The following is a 21,587-nucleotide window of genomic DNA, read 5'->3' on the forward strand; positions in this document are numbered from 1 at the left end:
ATTTAGAAATAATTTTCTAAAAATAGTGTGTGCATGTATAGGTGTGTGAGAGTCTGTCTGCTCATGTGTGTTTGTTGGGGAAGGTCGGCATTTTTGCCTTGTATTAGTTTCCTATTTCTGCCACAGTAAATTAGCCCTAAAGTAGCCGCTTAAGACAATGTACATTCATTACCTCCGGGTTCCTTTGCTTAGCTGGCTCTTGGGATCAAGTGCTTAAATCAATGTGCTGGCTAGGGCTGCCATTTTATCTGAAACTCTAGGTCTTCTTCCTTTCTTATTCAAGTGGTTGGAAGAATTCAGCTCCTTATGGTTGCAAGACTGATGTCCCTGTCATCTTGCTGACTGTTGGGTGGGAGTTGCTCTCAATCCTGGAGACCAACCTTGTATTCTAGTCACATGACTGTCTTGTAACATGTGGTTTCCTTTTCAGGGTCAGCAGGAGAATCTCTCCCTTCAGTAGGTTGAAGTCTTATGTTAAATTACAAGATTCGATTAGGTTACATTATCAGGAGGTGATGTAATAATCACTCCCACATTTCCATTACTTTATATGTATTATATTCCACAGACCTAGCTTCTCGCAGGAGGAAGAGATTCTACAGGGCACCACCAGGGAGTGGGAGTTTTTAAGACCTTTTTAGAACTCTGTGTATCACAGGTATTTAGTAGTATTGATTTAAGTTTAGGTCAACTTGATTGGTTCTATTATTTTATGAGTCCTTTATTTAGAACACTGCACACACAGAGGGACAATCCATTAAATGAACATAGAAGGCAGGGGAAAGTAGTGGTTGTAACCCCTGAAATGTTTACCGTGTTTTGCACTGTTAATGCAAAAAGCACTTCAACACAGCATCCGTGTCTGACATCCTCATTTGTAGCTGCCACAGGCTTAGTGAAGTGATACTTATGGAGTGGGGGAACAAAAACCTTCATCCAATTTTTGAGCACCAAACACTAGACTGGATTTGTTTTCTAGGGCTTAAACAATAATTTATTGCCTCACAGTTCTGGAGACTGGTGAGTCCAAAATCATGGTGTCAGCAGAACTGTTTTTTTCTGAGGCTTGTCTCCTAGCCTGTAGATACACAGTTGCCTTCCCTTTGTGTCCTCACATGGTCTTCTCTCTCTCTATGTTAGTGCCTTAATCTCCTCCTATAAAGAGACACCAGTCATATTCAATTTGCACCCACCCCAATGACCTTTTTAATTAACCTAATTATCTCTTTAAAGACCCCATCTGCAAAAGCAGTGACATTCTGATGCACTTGGTGGGTGGTGGTGGGGAGAGGGTTAGAACTTCCATATAGGGATTTTGGGAGGAACACAGTTCAGCCCATAACACCAGTCAAGTGTGACACACTCAGTAAAGGAATTATTACCCTCATATTATACTGACAAAATTAAGGCACAGATAATGACTCAAGGTCTAATCACTAATAAGGAAGCATAGGAACTTTGGAACACAAGCAGCAGAGCTACCTCTTTTGGTCTCTTTTAGGTGCCTCAAACTGTGTGGCAGGTTGAAATTTACCTCTAAGCTATGAGAAGAAAAGCTATTAAGTTGGGACACAATGAAGGCAATCTCAGAAGGCTTTATTAAATTGGTAGCTTTTTGGGGAACGTAAATTATCCTTGTTTTCCCTGCTGCATGAGTGCTATTCAAAGACTTTTTGTTTTACCTCATCCTCTTGTTTTATGATGAATTTGTGCGTGAAAAGACTCATTAAGGACATCATTATTCTACATTTATCAGTAATGAACTGTCTGTGGCACCTATTAGCGGCAAAATGGTCTAAGTCCCTTTTTGTATCTGTCTACATTCTTCATTATTTTCTGCTCCACTGTCATCCATTTAAAATGGATTTGGCTGGGTGCAATTTTCCCCCCAATTGTCCTTTTATTTGAGAGACAAATATTAATAGAATTCATAATCCTTGAGGAGTCCACTTCAAATGTTCCAATATGAAAATGACTTTTTAATTTTTAATGCTGGTGAGGGGACGTTCACTTCCAGCACCTATTGTGTAGCAGACCCTTTGCATTTATTATTAGGTTTAATTTTCAGAACTCAGAGATGGGCATTAATGTCCCCATTTTACCAGAAACAGCTGAGAGGAACAGAGGTAGAATATCTTATTTTGGCCATTCATCTAGTACTAAATCCACTACATAGGTGAGGGGCTGGGAGCTTAGGGATCAAGACCATTGTCAAAGGTTATGTTGCAGAATAGGTTTTTTCTGACTTCCACATTCATGCTGATTCCAATATGCCCAGATAGAGGCTCAGACCTGGAACTTATTAAAATGTGTGAATACCTCTGCTGACTGCAAGCTCCACAACATCTTTTGCTTAGTTAGCCTAGTTCATTTCTCCTGGTGTTTTCTTATGCAAATGTCTAGTTCTGGTTTAGTCTGTCACCTTTTATGCAAGAAAAGAGATTTTAAAAAAATATTTCTCACTTCTTTAGTTCCTTTGCAGATTTTTTCTCTTTATCTCCCAAAGAATAATTAAAATTCCTTGGGAGGACATAGATGACAGGGATCTTACCAGAGCCCCCACCCTGATGCCAAAAGTTACATAATTTTACAACAAAACCTTCCAGCATCTCCTGCTGCACCCAACTGAGAGGTATGTTGTTTCACTTTCTATCATTTGCTCAGAGCCAGGAAACTTGAAACCTATGATTAACAAACCAAGTCTTAAATATGATTTTAAACTATTGGCACACAAATCTTATGCATGTCTTTCCTGCCTAAACTTCAGAGTGTGAGAATTCTGGGGGGGGCTTCTGTTGATGGTAAGGATACACTTTGAGACCCTGGTCCTGTGGGCCTGAACTTCAGCTTCACCTTCCAGAAATGTTCAGTTCAATTAGCAAATGCATTCCGGTATTGTAAGATACAGAAAACTAATTCAAAGTGACATAACTGAGTCTTCTGCACAGTGTACCTACATCTTTTCGGTTTTTCAATTTTTTAAAAAATACTCTGAGGCGCCTAGTTCAATGGACAGTAAGATGACAGTAAATATTTTTGACTAACTTCCCATATTGAGATACCTATAGTTATCTACCTGTATCTACCTATATTTTTACTAATTTTTGTTCAATCATCTGAATAAAATCCTGCTGAACATTTTCCACCACACAAAGGCCTTTGCAACACAAATCTAAAGCTTCCAAAATGGCACATGGAAGAAGCAATTTGTTTTCCAGACCCAGACATGCTGACCAATGAGTGTCTTGCATTCTCAGAAGGTACACCTTCTCAGACATGAGAAAAACCTTTCTCAAGGAAATGATTAAAACATACATAAAGATATACCTCTAAATGATTCAATTTCTTCCAATACTATATGTTCTGTTGACATGCCCCCTTTTTAAACTCTTGCCTGCCAGCTCAGTCTAAAAGACCAGATGTCTATGTCCAAATCCTGACTCTGGTAGCTACTAAGTCTTTCCCTGCCTCTCTTTTCTCATCCATAGAATAAAATAATAGTAGGACCCACCTTGGAGTGATATTGTGAGTACAAAGTGTTAACCTCCGAGCTTAGCTTCTAGCAAGCATTTATTCAATGTTAGTGCCTGTTGCTATTATTTTGCAGTATATAAATCCAAGTGCCATAAAAATTGACCAGTAGCATGCCCGTCTTTAAGTGGATGTTGCAGATGAAGCATTTCTACTGTTCTAACCTACGTAAAGAAAGCATATATCTCTTGGGTTAGGGGTTTGTCAGCCATACAATAACAAGGAAAGAGATTGAGAGGGGCAGAGGCTTAATAACAAATTTGAATTTTGGTAGAACACATAAGCAGTTGTGAGATACATGCATATTCAATTTTCCCAGCATGTTCTGATCCCATGCTCTCCAATCTGTATTCTCATTACTATTTGATTTTGCCTGTAAGTCGGCACAAGGGAGATAGTGGCTGGCCATGTGAACTTTAAGCTCCTCAATCCTGTGAGTATTGCTTCTTGTTATGGGCTATTTCTTGCTTCTCTGCCTGTATGCATTGTGTGTATGAATTTAGTCAATGTGAGTCATCCACACAAAGGGGACTTTTTTACTCAGTATGCTAACATAAGTCGTATTTCTGAATCTCCAGGGCCAAGGGCTCAACTCTGAAACACGGCACTGAATGGTTAATATGTCAGGACTCCTAGAACTTAACTATTCAAAATGTGTTCTTAGGCCAGCAGCCTGACCATCACTTAGAAACTTACACTTATTAGAATCGCAGAATTTCAGGCTCCACTCCAGACCTACTGAATCAGAAACTGTGTTTCACTAAGATCCCTAGGTGATTCATACACACTTGAATGTGGGAAAATTGCTCTGCTAAAACATAAGGACTGTGCACACTATCCCAAGCAATCCTACATATGCCTGTGGCTGAGCTTCTGTCTATGAAGTAGACATAAAACAAAGATATGGAGTGGTGGGGGGATAGGATGTTGAAGTAGAAGAGTAGACTGTTGAGTTTACTGGTTTATAGGGAAGGTAGTTTTCAGAACATGATGAAATAAATCCTGGGGTCAAGATTTTGAATGAGTGGTTTGAGCAGATGTTGCTGGCCTCTAGGAAGATTGTATGATGTGAAAAGAAGGGCACACTGTGATTCAGGTGTCAAGGCATCAATTAATGTGAAAGAGGCCAGGAGGTTGGTGGGTGCAGGAATGTGAAGGAGTAGAGCTTAGTATCTGAGCATTGGTCTGTTTTGCACTAGATGGTGGTACCCTCGCTCATCACTGCATTTCCTACAGTGATGGAGCAGCTTGTCTGAAGTAAGTTCTCAATAAATGTTAGTTGATTGAATGAAAAACAATAATAGCATCTCTTGAGGAATCACTCTATTTGGCATTTTGTATATACTAACTAATCTAATCTTCAATATAATCCTATCAAGAAGTTGTTATTGTTGTTTTCTTCTTTCTCTTTTTCCTCCTCCTTGTCCTTCATCCCATTCCCCTCTTTCCCCTTCTTCCCTTCCTCCTTTTCCTCTTCCTTATCATCATCATCATCGTCATCATCATCATCATCATCATTGTCGTATTTTCAGATAGAAGGATTAGAGAACTAATGTACAGAGAGTCACTTGCCTAAAGCCATGTAACTAGTGAGTCTGATTCTGGATCTCATCCTCTGAGGGAAAAATAAACAATATGATAGAATTTTTACACAAGCACACAAATCTAGAGAGAGAAACTGTCTTCTTTCTTGGAGAAAATGTGTAAGCACATTCTCATGCCTTCTTCATGGTGCTCTGGACTGGCATGCTGACCAGCTTCTTCGTGTCAAAGCAGTTTGAAAACCTCCGTTATATAACTTGACTCTTCTAATTGCAATACGCTCCTTTGGTGGGAAGAAGTTCACAAGCTGAAGTTGGAGCTGAAGTTGTAAACTGATCTTCCCATTAAACTTTATAAAAATATATATAACTTTCAAACATGTCCTTTTTTTTTTTCAAGACTGAGTCTCACTCTGTTGCCCAGGTTGGACTGCAGTGGTGCAATCTTGGCTCATTGCAACCTTCACCTCCCAGGTACAAGCAATCCTCCATGTTCAAGCCATCCTCCCACCTCAGCCTCCTGAATAGCCAGGATTACAGATGTGCACCACCATGCCCAGCTTTTTTTTTTTTTTTTTGTCTTTTTAGTAGAGATGGGGCTTCACCATGTTGGTCAGGCTGGTCTTGAACTCCTGATCTCAAGTGATCTGCCCACCTCGGTCTCCCGAAGTGCTGGGATTACAGGTGTGAGCCACTGCACCTGGCAAAAAATATCCTCTTATAACAAACATGGAAAAGCGGTCATTCTTTTTTGTCACCTCCTCACTTCAGAGGTCACACTGATAAGCCTGGCATTCCTTAGAATGTACATGTTTCAGAAATTATGAAGATACATGAATTTAAAAAAAGGAGAATGAATGAAGAAAAATAGAGGCACAAGTTTTAGAGTATTGTGCCATGTAAGTATAAACATTCATTATTTTAATGTATAAGGTAACCTTTACATTTAACTTTCAGACCTAATTAATTACACATCCTGTAGTATTCCGTTGAATCTGCAACTGCTTCCTTCCCAGCATTCATGTCTCTGTGTTGTGATCGTCTCCCATGACCATGTGAGCTTTTTGAGACCAGACTGGGTTTTACTCAGTTGTTTGTTCTCAGAACCTACAGATCCTCTATCCACACGGGTCTGGTCTTTTCTTTAAGTTGTCTTGTATATTGTTTATGTTTTATGGGTCTCAACTCATAACAATGAGTTATGACGATGAGCAGAACTAGAAAAATTTAGTTCCTGGTGTTGAACTCTCTCTCTCTGATATTGTCCCTTTTGGTCATGACTATTTCTCACTTTGATTTTGTGACTCTTTAATAGGCACTCTGTAGGTTCCGTGAGGTCTTTGATAGCTCTAAGATGTAATGCACTCTGGTATTGGCTTTGGTTTCAAGTGTGTGTGTGTGTGTGTGTGTGTGTGTGTGTGTGTGTGTGTGTGCAGGACAGACACAGAGTGAGAGTGGTAGCAAGAGAAAGTGAAAGATTTTCCTCTCTCTCCTATGTCTTCCAATGTTATCTGAACATAAGGTAAAATAAAGCAAAATAAAGAGAGTCTGGGCTGTGAGTAACAAGTCACCTCCACTAAATTTCCTCCATAGTCTATTGTCCCCCTGGCGATGTCCCTTTACCTGTAGCTTTCACTAGCTATTCTCTTCTTTAACTTAGCTCTGAGCATTTCCCTGAATGGGAGGATGGTGGTACTTTTTAAAGACAAATTTTCTCTCCACTCTAATGAAGTGTTATGTCATTGGTACAGCACCAGTGGGAAACCCAGCACCCCTCCGCTCTCAGTTCTTGACTGTTAGTTGCCCAGGTCGTGTTCCTGACTACTCTGGCATCTATCTGAACTCTTCTGTAGGTGATATTATCTGAGTCTATAGCTTTAAGTGATATCAATAAGCTGATGACTCAACAATGTATATCGTCAGTCCTAAAAACTTCTTTCAACTCCAGAAGTTTTACTTTTCCTCTTGCTTCCTCAACAGTTCCTCTTCTAATCTTCTAAGTAAATAGCACCACCGTCTACCTAGGGACTAAAGACAAACACCTGGATGTCATTCTTGGCTACATTTCTTTGCTACCCTTCAGGCGATCATTGGCAGATTTTCCTCCAAAATCCATCCTGTATCTCTCCGTGTTTCTTTGTTATCACTGACCTACTCTAATCCATAGCGATACTGTCTCTTGCCTGGAGTAATAAAACAACTTCCCCAATTCAATTTTTCCGCCTGCAGTTTGTAGCGACAGAAGTATTTTAAAAGTCTCAACCAGATTATATCGTCTCTGCCCACTGTTTAACATCCACCAGTGACTTCCCTTTGCACTCAAAATAAAGTCTGACCTATGTTTCATGACACCCCAAATGCAACAAGTTCTATTCTATCTCTTTTTCTAAAACTCGTATCATCTCCCCTACTCCCTACCCACAGTCACCACCTTTCCCTTACTCTCCGTGCTCAGTTCACTTCATGTCCCAAGCATTTGCATTTACTATCTCTTCCCGGCAGTTTATCAACCCTCAGTCACTTTTTATCACATGACTCATTCAAAAAAATTATTCTATAGCTCTTGACATCATCAGAAATACTTCTATTTATTTTTAGCTTGTTCTGCGTCCCCTTCTTTCCACCGGACTATCACTCCATGAGACCAAATAACTTAATATCTTCATGCTGTAGTCTATTCCCAGGATCTTAAGCTTTTAAACTTGACACAGAGTAGATGCTCACCAACATTTATTGAGACAAATGACTGGATGAATGAGTTTTTCGCCTAAGTTTAAGCTATATTCTTACTGGTGTCTCTTTGTTGCTATTGGGAGGGCACATTTTCTTCCTCTTTGTTGACATCAGTGCTCTCATATGCAGTGGGAATTTATGACTAGATCATCTACAAACTGTTTTACAAGGCTTCAGGTATGAGCAAAGAACAGTTTTTTGTCTCTGTTCCCAAGGGTCTGTTATGTATTGCAGGTGTTCCTGGCAATAGTGTGACAGATAAGACACAGCTGCAATGGTGAGATAACACCAGCCCTCTGGGTTTATCACTATGTATGGTAATCTTCATATTCATAGATGATGATCTCATGCATCTTACCTCATCTTGTCCCTGCTCTGCCTATATTTGGTCTAATTTTCATGATTTGGCTTTTGTATCATGGCATGGCTTCCTGGTTTACTCCACTGGCTTGAACTAGATTCCAAAGTATCTTACCTCCCAACTCCTGACCATGACTGGTCTTTGGTTCACTCTGCCATCTCATATACCATCAGAGATGAACCATCAGAGGGGATGTCATCAGAGGCAGCTTAATGGTTAAGAGCTTTGATTTTGAACAGCATGTCTACCACTTACAAGCTGTGTGACATTGGGCAAATTACTTATCCATTATTAGCAATAGTTTACCTATACGAAAGGACACTATTATAACAGCACCAGTGCTCAGATGATGTCTGTGATGATTATCACTGTGATAAATAATGAGATAGACCATACAGAAGACAGTTCACTGCTGGTCCAGAGGACATATGCAATGAGAGGTACCCATTATTACTAATGCAAAACCCCTGCAACTGGATTCCGATCCATCTGGCTCTCTTTCCTCCCAACAAAAGCAATACATGACAACTCTTAGAAAATATCATTGCTCTCCAACAGTTGTGATCCAAAATCTACCGTGATTCTTGGTACATAAAATGCTCAGAATACATGTTGGTTGAGTGAATAAAAATATGAATAACTGCCTCTACGAAGAGTTTCCTTAATGTAACTTATGTCTGTCTATTCCTTGGGAACAAGATCTAGTAAAATAAAATATTGCCACTGCTTTTGAGGTCAGCAAGGGTTTTCTCAAAACTACATTTTTCTCTTATTCAAATAGCGTTTGCTTTTGCTTCATGCAAAAAAAGAAGTATAAAAAAATGTGAATTGAAAAATAAATCCTACAAGTGCAGAAGAACATTCTCCTAGTAGTCAGGTTTGGATTCATACACACACACACAAAACATGTGTGGCATTTAGAAGTAGAACGACTTGGACTTGCACCCAGGCTGCATCAGACCAGCTGTGTGAGCTTGAGCTGTGTTTCCATCTCTGCCTGTGTTTCCCTATTGTGAGAATGGGAACAACAATCACCATCCCAGGAGAGCAGTTTGAATTAACAGATGTAATATGTATAAATTCAACACGTTTTATGGCACATTGGATAAATGACTTCCTAGTCTTGGACTTCACCTTTCTTACCCTGAAAGCCAAGATTATAATGATACCTGATAAATCAGTTAAGATGTGTTACAATCTTATTGCAGTGCCCGGGACATGGTAAAACCTCCATAAATATGAGCTCTCCTTCCTCCTCCTTCTCTTGTCTGTCCTCTTTCTCTTCAGCCCTCTCCCTTTTTCTTCTTCTTCTGCATTTGAGATATACCCTGGTAGAATTTATATAGCAGCTACAGCAATAACGAATTTTGGAAGTGTTTATATGAAGGCTCAGAAAGTAGATGCCCCATTAAAGAAAGTAAAAACCACTCGACAAGGACTACTAATGATGTATCTGGTATATTATATTTTAACCTGTAATTCTGGTAGCTTTATCAGATAAGTACTTCTAACCGCATTTTTAAAAATGAAGATAAGACATTGAGGATGAGCAAGATTTAAATAATTTATTCAAGGTTGTAAAGTTAGTAAGTGACAGAGCCAGTTTTCTAATTCAGGCTTGTCACACTCAGATAAAGCAATTGACTTTGCATAGTGTCTTTGAATGTTTTATGACAAATTTAATCTCAATTTATTCCCAAGATACACTTACTCATTGGATAGGGCATCATTGTCATGCCCCTGTGTCTAATAGCAAGTAGAAAAATAATAAATAAGATGTGGGAAAGAAAATGTTTTTTTAGCAAAGGGGCTAATATTTTGGAACTGTGTTGCGGACTGAATAATTATGTCCTCCTGAAGTTTATAAATTCTTATGTCAAATCTGTAACACCCAGTGTGCTGGTATTTGGAGATGGGGCCTTTGGGAGATAATTAGAATTAGTTGAGGTCAGGAAGATGGAACCCATATGCTAGAGTTAGTGCCCTTGCAAGAGAGACCAGAGAGCTTGTATCTCTCTCCCTTCTCTTTCTCTTTGTATGTACAAAGAAGAGGTCATGTGAGGACAAAATGAGATGGTGGCTACCTACAAGCTATGAGAAGAGGAGTAAGAACAAAATCTATCTTGCCAGCTGCCTGGATTATAGACCTCTCAGTCTCTAAAACTGAGAAATAAAATTATATTGTTTAAGCATCCCAGCCTGTGGTATTTTGTCATGACAGCCTAAATCAACTACAACAGTTTGTCTAATTGTGCCTTTCAAGAATTCAATACATTTTTCCAAATTTGCCATTTGCCAAGGCTTGTGTGAACATAAATGTCACTCAAAACTACAAGGAGGCAGTCTGGATGACACGCTCTTTCTCAGGGGAATAAAGTTGGGCCTTCTAAAAGTTCAGGACACATGCATTCATAGCAGCATAGAGTCCCTGGACTGGAAGTGAGATACATATTTGGGGTCACTGGGATGGCCAGAGCAGAATGAAGCCAGACCATGAATGAATGAATAATCCTATTTACAATTGAATCTAAAGGTGGAAGCTGGTGAAGCTTCATTAGTCATCAGCTATGAGTGAAGCTGAGGCAGACTAAAAAGAAGGTGTGGAAGTGAAATGCAAGATCCAGTGACAATAAATGTTTCATAATTTCCATAGAGAAAAGAGCTAGGAAACTTTGTACTGAATGTCAGCTACAGAAAGGCTGACTGGAGGAGGCACGTCATCAGGGTGGCAATGGTTTTCTGGCTCTGCTTCAAAATCTCCAAAGGTTTGAGAACCAAAGCCATCTAACCCTACACTCAGCCTGAACACTGAGAACAGAAACTCCAGTTCGTTGCCCGCATTAACTTGGCTGTGCTGTTCCACCGTCTTCCTGACACTGTTTTCCTTTTTGAGGTTGTCCTGGCCAAGCAGATGGATGGATGGTTCATCACAGGAACTTCCTAAAGACCCTGCCAGTCATTAATGGAAAGCAGCAACAGAGAGTTTGCACCCTACCATCCTTCGAGTCCTTCACCTCAAAATCTTATCCTTGCTGGTTCCACTGATCATCTTTATCATGATTCTAACCCAAAATTTATCAAGTCACCACATTGAAAGACCCTCCTTAAACCAAACTTGCACATCTCAATTAATTCTAACCTCACAGACCCCACTCTTAGATACTGCCAAAACTCTGCAAAGATGGCATACTTCTTCATATCAGTAAGTAACAAGCTTGCCTTTCTCTTATTGATGACTTATATTGATAGTATTTAAAGAGCCAGTTTTTGACATGTTCCATCAAGTATCCAAGTAGGTGTAACTCTGGACATCTGAATCCTGCTTCAGGCAGAGAAGCTTTTCTTATATATTTTATATACTGAGCTTCCATGTCGCATTTGGCTCATATAAATGTTTCAGATTAGAATTTTTCAAAATTACTGTTGCATTTCAAAGAAAACTACTCTATGAATTGTTCCATTGGAGTCTGCTTATATTTATTCTTTACTGTCTATTTTTTTTTTTTTTTTTTTTTTGGGAAATGTCAACTTCCCAGATTCCCAGTCTCTTACTCTATGTAATGGGATATTCAAGCAAAAATCCTGCAAGGGATCTCCGATCTTTAACCTTCTCTGGTTCTGAAATGTCTTTGCACTGATGCTGTCTATCATGATGACCTCTTATAGCATAAACTTCTGTTTCTAAAATGCTAATTTTCCTCATAGCATCTAACAGAATGCAGGGCATATATCAGTTGCTCAATAACCAGCTGTTGGTAATAGTTTGTACAATTGATGCTGGATCCAGTTCAGTGTCTAGAGTTTTTTATTTTAACTGTCTGATTTGGTAAAATGCCAAGACAGTGTTATATCAGGGACAAATTTGATTCATGTGGGGAAAGGGAACTCACATTTATTGAATGCGCACCAAATGGCAAACCCAGCGCTAAATGTTTCATATGCAGGAGTAATCATCCTCATCATCACTATTCAAAAAATTTGAAAGCAGATACCAACCAAGTTTAAGGAAATTTCCCAGGTTACTCTTACTACATGCAAGACAAGGTTTGAAACCAAATGTACCTGATGTCTCAGCACATGCTTGGCAAAGTATGATGGGAATGATAATTGAGGCTTTATCAAACATGCAAACTCTTGAGCTTAAAGCCCAGTAATAAGGATTTATAAACTATGGTGGGACTCAGCAATCTATATTTTTAAAATAAACACATGATTTTATTTCAGGTAATGAGGAGAAACAGTTTAACAAAGCTCTTTCTGCTTATCTCTTACTGAGGAAATGTTTCTAGTTCTTTCTTTAACATCACAAAATACCATTTAATTATCCTCATAGTACAGAGAAGGGAGCTGGGATCCACAGAACCCTTGAGAAACACTGATAGTCCATGGATGTGTTTTCATTTATACTCAGCCCACTCCAGACACTTAAATTAAGGACACTTTCGTAAAAAGTTTCTTGTTTTGCTGGGTACATCCTCCAGTTTTTTTCTATGAGAGAGGGCAAGAAAAATAACATTTTTAAATGTCTTGATTGGATGAAATATCTTTAGCTTACCTTCACATTTATCTAATATTTGAGTTCGTATAGAACTCTAGGTTTAAAATATTTTTCTGTCAGTATGTCAAAGGCGTTTTTACAGCGTCCCCTGGCTACCAATGTTTCGATCATGAGTCTAATGTTTTTCTAATTATTAATCCTTTGAAATCCTTTGGCTATAAATCTCTTTTTCTGTTCATTTGTTTATTTACTAGAAGTATTGTTCATTGTTTACTAGAAGCATTTACGATTTTCTTTTTTCTTCTTGAGTTTTTATTTTTATTTTTATTTTTTTATTTCTTTTTTTTTTTTTTTTTTTTTTTTGAGTCAGTGTCTCACTCTGTTGCCCAGGCTAGAGTGCAGTGGTGCAATCTTGGCTCACTATAACCTCCACCTCCTGGGTTCAAGTGATTCTCCTGCCTCAGCCTCCCAAGTAGCTGGGATTATAGGCATGTGACACCACACATGGCTAATTTTTGTATTTTTAGTAGAGACAGGTTTCACCATGTTGGACAGACTGGTTTTGAACTCCATATCTCAGGTGATCCACCCAGCTTGGCTTCCCAAAGTGCTGAGATTACAGGCATGAGCCACTGCACCTGGCTTTCTTCCTGAGTTTTAATTGAAGTGAAAATTAGTTAGAAGTTAACCAGAATTTTTATATGGAATGTATTATTTTTGTAAGGACAAAATTCAATTCCCTAGACTTCTCAAACTCAATCCTTACTTCTTGGGTAAAAAATTACTGCCTACATAAACTCCTGGCATAATGTAGATGTTCATGAAACGTTTCTAGTAGATATTAAACTGATTTCCAACAAAGACAAATGGCAAATTAATGGGAAAAATAAAATTTTTAACAAATAGTGATTAAAAAAAAACCCTAGCTATCTATATATGAAAACAAATGGCCCTCAACCCATATCTCATTGTAATCGTGACATTTAATTCAAAAAAGATATATACACATCTGTCCAACATGTAAAACTAAATTCTAAAGTTTCTGCAAGAAGACATAGGAAAATATGCTCACAAATTTGGGGGATAGGAAAAACTTCTTATAACACAAAAAATACTAATCATAATTTAAAAATTAAAAGTTGTATTTAATTAAAATAAAAACAACATTAAGAAAGTAAAGATGAAAGTCACAAAATGGAGGAAATGTTTGTAACACACCCATCTGGGAAATAAAACTTATATCTAGATTATTTAAAGGACTCATGTAACTCAATAATAGACAAACAGTCCAATTTTAATAAATATGGTCAAAAGAAGCATAAAGGACAGTAAAACTATGAAAATGTGCTCAACATTATTTGTCTTAAAAGGGATACAAGTTAAAACTAAATTGAGTTACTATTTCACATTCACAAAAATGGCTAAAATTTTAAAATGAAGGGCAATACTGAATATTGGTGAGATTGTGAAGTAAATAAAACTCTCTTGTATTTCTGCTGAGAATGTTAAATACAACCCTTTTGGAAAGAAAAGCATTTTTTTATAAAGTCAAATATGTACATACCTTGTGATCCAGCAATTTCACTTGTAGATATTTACCCAAGAACAATGACTGCACACATGCACAAAAAGTCCCCATATACAAATATTTATAGTAACTTTATTCTCAATGGCTCCAAACTGAAAAAAAGTCAAATGTCCATTATTATGTGAATAAATTATAAGAAAGAAAATGTTAAAAGACAGTGTTTTCTACAATAAAATGTTACTCAACCATAAATATGAAAGTCAATCCATGTAATAATGTGGATGGATATTAAAAATCATATATTATATTGGACCAAAAAGCCATCCCTGAAAGACTAAAGAATATGTGTGCATTTATACGAACTGATAGAAATCAGAAGTTTTTCTGGGGGGTAACTGGAAGAAGAATGTGCAGTATATCTGGGATGGTGAAATGTAATGCTGATTTGAGCTTACTGAATACATTTGCCACAACTTATTAAACTTTGCTATAAAGATCTGTGTATGTTTTGTATGTAAATTGTAAATCAGTTAAAATAATTTAGAAAGGAAGCACAATGGCTTTCGCTTATAATCCCAGCACTTTAGGAGGCCAACCTGGGAAGACTGTTTCAGGCCTGGAGTTTGATATCAGTCTGGGTAGCAGAGTGAAATGTTGTCTGCTGAAAAACTAAGAAGTCAGCTGAGCATGGTGACATGTGCCTGTACTTGCAGACAGTCAGGAGGCTGAGGCAAGAGAATCGCTTGAGCCCGGGAGTTTGAGTCTGCAGTGAACTATGACTGTGCCATTGCACTCCAACCTGGGTGACAGGGCAAGAACCCGTCTCCAAAGAATTTAAAAATGAAAATAAAAAATAATGCAAATGAAACTTATCTCATGGGATGGGGCTACACTCTGGTTAGAAGTAGATTTCTAGTCCTAAATATATATGTTATATTTTTAAAGATTAAAAATACATCGTAATGGGTATGTTTTCTAGGATATTAAGAGAAGAAGATTGTTAAATTAACCCAAACTAGAAGCAAAAGAATAAGCAGAAATGAATAAAATAAGGAACAGTTGTAGGAATGGTACTTCAACCAGAAAGCATGGCACATGGCCATTGCCTTGGGTAGGGGATCTGAGTTGGTATATAAAAAAATCTGATTACAGCATCACTTTTCTCTATTTTATAAAATGAAGCTGTTGACCCCTTCTCATCAGAGTACTATTAAGATTCAATGACACAATGTAGGTGAATTGTTTTTTGTGTATTTCAAATTTATTTTCATTATTTATTTAACTTTCTCTTTCTTTGCTTTTTCTCCCCTGAATTTCAACTTCATAATTCTAGGTGTATTTGTTTGGATAACTCAGGAAACAGATTTGGTATTTCTTCCCTTTATCTGATTTCCTCAAAGCCACAGTTCCCACCATTCACATTTTAAGTTCCCAGAGTCAAAAACACTTCTCAAATGAAAGAAACCTTCAGACCAGCCCTCCTTGAGTTCTCCGGATACCTTCCAAGAAGAGTAAGAGCTGACAGAAGATCATAAATCACACATCAGCACTACATCTCTCTCACAGTGGCCATGACAGTGCCATCGGACTCTGCCCCTTCCCAGTGCTGAGTGACCCAGGGCAGAGACAGATGTCTCCATCGTGCTTTCTCAGACCATGTCCCCGGGGAGTGTCATGGGAGAACACAGATCTTGAAGCTGAGTCACATTAATGACATCGTCTTTTCAGAGAGAAGTCCTCTTTCCCTATGGTGAGGTCTCCGATCGAAAACTCATCCTGATTCCTTCCAGCCCTTACCTAGACATGCAAGTTCTTTGGCTCATAACCTGAGGAACTGGAGCTACTGGGACACCCAAGCATCTCCTCTGTATTTGAAATCAATCTGTGTACCTTCCAAATCTCTAAATTCAGAATCTTCTTTTACTTTCCATTTCTTCCCATCACCATTTGATACTTGGAGAGAGGAGGAAGGGAGCACCTACCGGTACCTCCTGGCAGGATGCAACGTCTGCTCAACTTGTCGCTCTCTGAAGGTGCTCCTCATCTCACTGCATGACAAAATGTGCCCTCCCCCGTCTTCCCGAGGCTATTGAATTGAGATGAAAACATGGAAAACTCTGGGGCCGAAACCCTATAAATATTTGAAGAATAGCTCTCTTTTCATGTCCTGTTTGAAGAATATTTTTCTTTTCATGTTCTTTCCTTCCTTCTAATTAGTTTATTTTCTGTGGAGTGCTAGAAAGCAAGGTCATTCTGTTAACATATATTAAAACATGTCCCTGATGTTTGAAGAATTATTTTCCATAAAATCTGTAATTTTCTGGCATTCCGGGTAATATGATGGAAAATTGCAAATATGAAAAATTCAAATTAAACGTCTTTTGGAGTTATTAAAATAGAATTTCATTATATATAAATTTAGGCTTAGCATATATTTATTAGATACTTGTGCAGGCTATTGTGTGGTGCTAATACTAGCTTAATAATAATAATAATAATAATAATAATAACTGCTATCATTAAATGACCTAGGCACTATACTAATTCAGTTATTTTATTTTAATTTTTAGAACAATTCCAAAAGGTAGATTTTTTTTGTGGGGTCACAGGGTTCCACTCTGTCACTCAGGCTGGACTGCAATGGCACCATCACGGCTCACTGGAGCCTCAACCTCCTAGGCTCAAGCAATCCTTCTACCTCAGCCTCCCAAGTAGCTGGGACCACAGGTGCAGGGCTGCACGCCTGGCTAATTTTTGCATTTTTATTTTGTAGAGCTGGGGATTTGCCATGTTGCCCAGGCAGTACTCAAACCCTTAGGTTCAAGAAATCTTCCCACCTTGGCCTCCCAAAGTGCTGGGGTTATAGGCATGAGCCACAGCCCCCAGCTGCTAGATACTATAATCTTAATTTTTCAGAAGTGAAAGTGGTTTAGAGAAAGGAAGGTAAGTGATGTGATTTTGGATGGTGTATAGCAAAAGTAGGGTTTTGAGTTCAGATTTATTTTAGTTTTATGCTTTTAATTCCTGTGGACCATGCCCCTACCACATACCCTAGTCCTGGGGGATTTCCAACTACCAACCCCAGGTTTCTTTTCTCAAAAGCTTGGTCACACTTTGCCCATGATGCCGCCTACTAGAGCCAAATGCTGGAGCCCCCCTGCCCACTCCTTCAGCAGTCCTCAAGCAAAGACATAAAGACTACAGGAGTTTGTGTAGAAATAACATAGCTCTCTAGCTCTTCAGGCAGGCTAACTCCTAGGCACGTCTTCTGCATTGTTCTAGAATTCTCCAGTAGTCACAGTAACAAACGCTTGAGTGCCTGTTGTCTTTCTGTTTCACTCTTCTGCTCCCCTGTTTATGTTCTCTACTTGCACCTGTATCCCTGTTGCCGAGTCTCTTTCGAGGCAAGTGCAGTCTAAGAACCCAGCAGGAAGGCCAGCATCCACTTCCAGAGAGAAAACCTGGAGCCCGGGGTGGAGCGAGTGCCTCAGCTTTGGTGGGCTCCAATGACGACGTAGTCAGTGAAGCGCATTCGGTTTGGACATAATACAGTAGATGACTTATTTACAGAAAAGCGCAAGTTACAGCGCACTGAGCTGAAATTGAGTGCAGTGAGGGCAAGACACAGAAGATGAGATGGGCAGGGGAGGCTTTGAGTTCTATTGTAAAGATACTATGGTTTAAATAGATGGAGAAGGGAAAAGATGTTCTAGAACAGGGGCTCCTGAGAACGAGTGCAGAACAGAGACAGGCATCATCAGTCTGGTCACTCACTCACTCACTAGGATACATTCTTCCATTAATATCAAAATGTGTCAGATTTATAGAGTGTATTTTATGTGTCACATAAACCACACGTTTCAAGCTAACAGCACATGGGTTACAGCATTCTTTGAATTGCAACTGCTGATAAGATATCTTATTTCGGTAAGCCTACTGGGTGAATATTTATTATCCTATCATTTAGTGAGGAAAAGCAAAGCTCTTAGAACAGAGCCAAAGTTTACGCAACCAGTCTGTGAAGCCACCTGGATGCCACATTGAAACACAGTAAAGTAACCATAATTTTGAGCTATGTGCCATGAATTGGGGCGAACTCTCATTGTAAATAGTATTTTGTTCCATCTTCCTGGTGATCTTCACTAAGGTATTACCCTTTCCATTTTTCAAAAGAAATGGGAGCCCTGCATGTTTAAGCTATTTATAGAGCTAATGAGTGATACATTTCTGAGGGCAAGAGAAGAAAAAAGTATTTGGCGTCAGTTTAACCCTTTTACTTCTTTTGCAGCCCATGCAACTTTGCTTGTAAATTCTGATGCAAACCAAATCATTTCTATCCTTCTCCCAGGGTAGAGATCCTCATTTCTGCAATCAAGTGCTTTCTCCAGACTCATTCCATTCACACAAGCCCATGTGGATACTTGACTGTATAGACTCTGCTCAGCAAAGCCCCTGGCCATCTAGAAGCAGATGACCACGTTAAATTTCCTATTATGTCCCTGAACCTTTTGTTTTGCAATCATAGGAGGCTAGCTTCTGTCTAATACAGGTGGGCAGAGGGCCAGGAAAAGACTCTGACCCCTCATTGTTTATGGGAGACTCTGAACTCTGCCAGCACTCAATGAAGGCAAAACATCTGCAATGTGCCTGCCATTATCAATTAACAAAGAGCTATTGGTCAGCTGAACAATGGCCCTCTAAAACTATCCATGTTTTACTCCTCAGAACCTGTGAATATATTACCTCATATAGTGAAAGGGACTTTGCAGATGTAATTAAGGATCTTGAAACAGAGAAATTATGATCTAGGTAGGCTCAAAGTAATCGTAAGAGTTGTTATAAGAGGGAGGAAGGAGAATCAAAGTCAGGAAAAAGATGAGATAATAGAAGCAGAGGTTGGAGTGATGGGCCTTGAAGATGGATGAGGGAAGGTACCATGAACCAAGGAAATGAGTAGCTTCCAGAGGCTGGAAAAGGCAAGGAAATAGATAATGCTTTTCAGCTTCCAAAAGATGTGCAGCCCTAATGACCCATTTTGGACTTCTGACATCCAGAAATATAACAGCTAAATGTACATTGGTTTAATACACTTGGTTTGTAGTAATTTACTACAGGAGCAATAGGAAATTAATACAGTAGCTAAGCATTTCATCTGTGGGCAGTCTCAAGTCAGTGATATGTGTTGACTTATACTATATGTGATTCAGGCCAGGAATTGAGTGTTAAGTGCTACGACTCAGGGTTTTAAAATGAGATGTCCTGAATTTGAATCCTGGTAGGGCGCCTTAATAGCTACATGACCTTGGGCATATTAATTACACACTAGGCATCTTAAATTACTCATTTATAGTTCAGAAATCAACCAGTTTTCTTTCTTGCTATTATGGTGATTGTATAACATAAAATATTAAGTGATCTTAGGGCACAGCCTTTGCATTATGCATTTTCTTTATTCTTGCTTCACTTCTTTTCCTTCTCTCTTACAGTAAGAAGTATTTTTTATGGATTACCCTATCTGGAAACAGGAACTTTTACTAAATTTCTTGATGGCATGACCTCTTTCTTGATAATGACTGAGGAAGTTCTTAGTTTAGCATTTCGTAAGGAGAGCAGGGTTAATTGCAAACAATCATACCTTCAAGAAAAATTGAACCATTTATAAATATCTACAGTAATTATGATCTGACAAATGTATACAACCACCAATTACGTTTTTCCAGGATCCTGATGCTCTGTGCCCATTCTGGCTAGTCCACCTTGGGAACACAGGCTACTTTCTTTCTATTATCTTAACTGATGGGATGGTGGTTCACTTCTCTGACTCTAGAGTTGCCCATGGTCAAAGTTCAGGCCTCCTGTATTTTGTGCATTTCTGTGTGGCTTGTGAAGATATACACGTGTAATTTGCAGATGGTACCTCATTTCCCCGTACTATGCTCCGCCTGTGATTACTTCTCATGGTCCCTGCTTCCCTCTTTTGTGGAAGGAAGTTTATTTGTATTCTTAGTGGCAGGAAAATGACACCTGAAAAATGACACCTGAGGGGATCAGGCCTGTCTTTAAGACTGTTCCATTCTCAGAAACACTCTGCTTGCTGCCCTTTCCTGTTTCTGCCTGCAGAGGCCCTTTTTCTGTCTCTTCCTGCTCTCCACTAGTACTGCTCAGAGTTGAGTTAAATTGCTTCCTGTCTGAGGCCCTGGTAAGCAAGTTTAGTTCCCCACGATGTGAGTCTCAAAACTGGTCGCTTTGTCATTCCTGCAAAAAGATTCAGCCTCCGCTATTTAGCTTTGATTTATCTGAAGAACATGCATCAATACTTCCCAAATGCAGAGTTGTCTTGAGCAAAATCCTGAAAGCAGGCTGAGGAGCATTCAACGTAATTAACTCCTTCCTGCACGTCTACCCTTCTCCTTAGCAGGGCCTAGGGAAGGAGAACAAATGCAGGACTACAAACAATATGGCTAAATATTGAAATACTACACATAAAAAAGCTAACTATTTAAATATGCCATGCCCCACTGCCTACTTCTTACATACCCATGATACCATCAATTAAAACAAAATGGGGTCTTGTCATGACTGCCAAGCCATTCCTTATTATGCAATGATTTATTTCATTCAAGCCATCTAAAAGAGAAGATGGGATAAACGAAGAAGTCTGCCTTTTCTCTTACTTTAGTACTTTCCTGCTCAAGTCCTTCCCGGATACTGAAACAGTATCCATGTTTAAAGTTAGTAGTTGGCATAACCCACAAATCTTCAAGACATTTAGATACAAGCATCTTCTCTTCTTCAAGGACATAGAGCAGGAGATATGGGAAGAATTTCCTAGGATCAGAATAATATGAATAATTGAAAAGGATGTTTATGGTCGAGGTTGTCCTGCGTCTGCATGAAGTATCAGATCACAAGTAAAAAAGCCATTCCTGTTTTGTTTAATAAATGTGTGTGTGTGTGTGTGTGTGTGTGTGCGCGTGCGCTTTACAGATACTTTAAAGCACGGATTTCTGGGCAAAAGCTCCCCTTGGTAAGATTTAAGAGCCATACTTTCCTAGGTTTTTGTAAGCTGGTTGAACAAATAAGAATTAGGAATATGAACCATTAGCATTACAAGGCATCTCTCAACTTAGTTAACAAGTGGTAGCAAGGACGATAGCTTTGTTAATAGTGTGGAGTTTCAGGAATGGATTACACTGGAAACACTAGATTTTGTATATGGAAAATATGTGATTGGATTGGAGAAACAGAGCATAAAATTATAGTGCATAAAACTTCAATATAATCATCACACCATATTTTATGTTTTTCTCAAAACATGGGATGAGAATCCACCTTAAGATTGTCACGTTATTCTCCATCACAAGGTTTATTAATACACAATCTTGAGGTGCTGAG

The sequence above is a fragment of the Saimiri boliviensis genome, chromosome 3, assembly GCF_048565385.1.
Source record: "Saimiri boliviensis isolate mSaiBol1 chromosome 3, mSaiBol1.pri, whole genome shotgun sequence".
Classification (NCBI taxonomy): domain Eukaryota; kingdom Metazoa; phylum Chordata; class Mammalia; order Primates; family Cebidae; genus Saimiri; species Saimiri boliviensis.